The following is a 1,181-nucleotide window of genomic DNA, read 5'->3' as shown; positions in this document are numbered from 1 at the left end:
TGAGCTATTTCAATTAAATTTACATTTTAATAACTCTGGGTTAGTAGTAGAAACATATAATTCTACATATCTCGGGTATAAACGCAATGATAATGAGCAATTTTCCTCTTAAAAACATAAAATCACGATGTATAATAACGATTGCGTTTACATAATATTTATTAATTGCAAAACTAAAACAAACAATTTAAAAGTAACATTTCGTCTCTAGTATAAGATCCTTAATTTTATATTATTTGCAACAGCCCGGCTAGCTCAGTCGGTAGAGCATGAGACTCTTAATCTCAGGGTCGTGGGTTCGAGCCCCACGTTGGGCGAAAATATTTTTTTTACAATTTCAAATGAAATTGTTATATTTTATATTTAAATATGACAAATCATAAATAACAAAATTTAAAAAAAAAAATTATTTTTTTTTTCTAAACTTACACCCTACATTGTTGTCGGCTCATACAGAAAAATAATGCGTAACACTTTATTTACTTGTATTACATTAGGTTTGTTACCTTTAAACATATATTTATTTACATTATTATATACTGAATCTGTGAAGTGTACAGTCTTTGACAACAGAACTTTAATCATGTTTAAACTTATAATTTAAATTAATTATGGTCGAATTTCGACCACTGGGCGACCAATAGTATATATAGGTTGTGTTGTGTTATGTGTTTATTTCTGTTACTGTAGTTCAAAATCTAGTCCACGCAATTACGTACTAGAGAAAAGTTAATTCGCCAAGTCGAGCATTGCCCAAGCAATAAACAACAAGATTTTAACATTTGAAAGGCCTCGTTCGTATGAATGGATTGGACTTACAATACTATTTACAAAATGATTTCTTAGTTTACACTTTGAGGAACTGCGTTGTCTTATATTTCGCAAGCTTCGTGAGAAATTAGCGTAATTTTGAAGTCACTAAGCCAAAGTAAGCGAACAAAGGTTCAGGTTGTCACGTTGATGCATAAAGATGCATCAACATGTCATTCTTTACTGGTGAAATGTTTAATGAGATCATAAACATGCACTCAAATAGTTTTTACTTTGAAATTGTTAGAAAAATAACAATAGTAAGCAACTAAGTACTATCACCTCAAAACTAATCATACTTGAACACTCCATAGCGTAGAATCACTCGTGTTTGATGTTCACAAAATACCTACTTCACACTTTTTTCTAAG

The 1,181-nt window shown here is 30.4% G+C and overlaps 1 non-coding gene across 1 annotated transcript; it reads left to right on the top strand.

The window, feature by feature from the left end:
* The first annotated feature begins 244 nt into the window (after positions 1–244).
* Trnak-cuu lies at positions 245–317 on the top strand. The gene has a single exon. It is a non-coding gene; the product is annotated as a tRNA-Lys (tRNA).
* Positions 318–1,181: the final 864 nt, after the last annotated feature.

The sequence above is a fragment of the Melitaea cinxia genome, chromosome 1 (assembly GCF_905220565.1).
Source record: "Melitaea cinxia chromosome 1, ilMelCinx1.1, whole genome shotgun sequence".
Classification (NCBI taxonomy): Eukaryota; Metazoa; Arthropoda; class Insecta; order Lepidoptera; family Nymphalidae; genus Melitaea; species Melitaea cinxia.
This window is presented reverse-complemented; position numbering and strand designations above follow the sequence as displayed.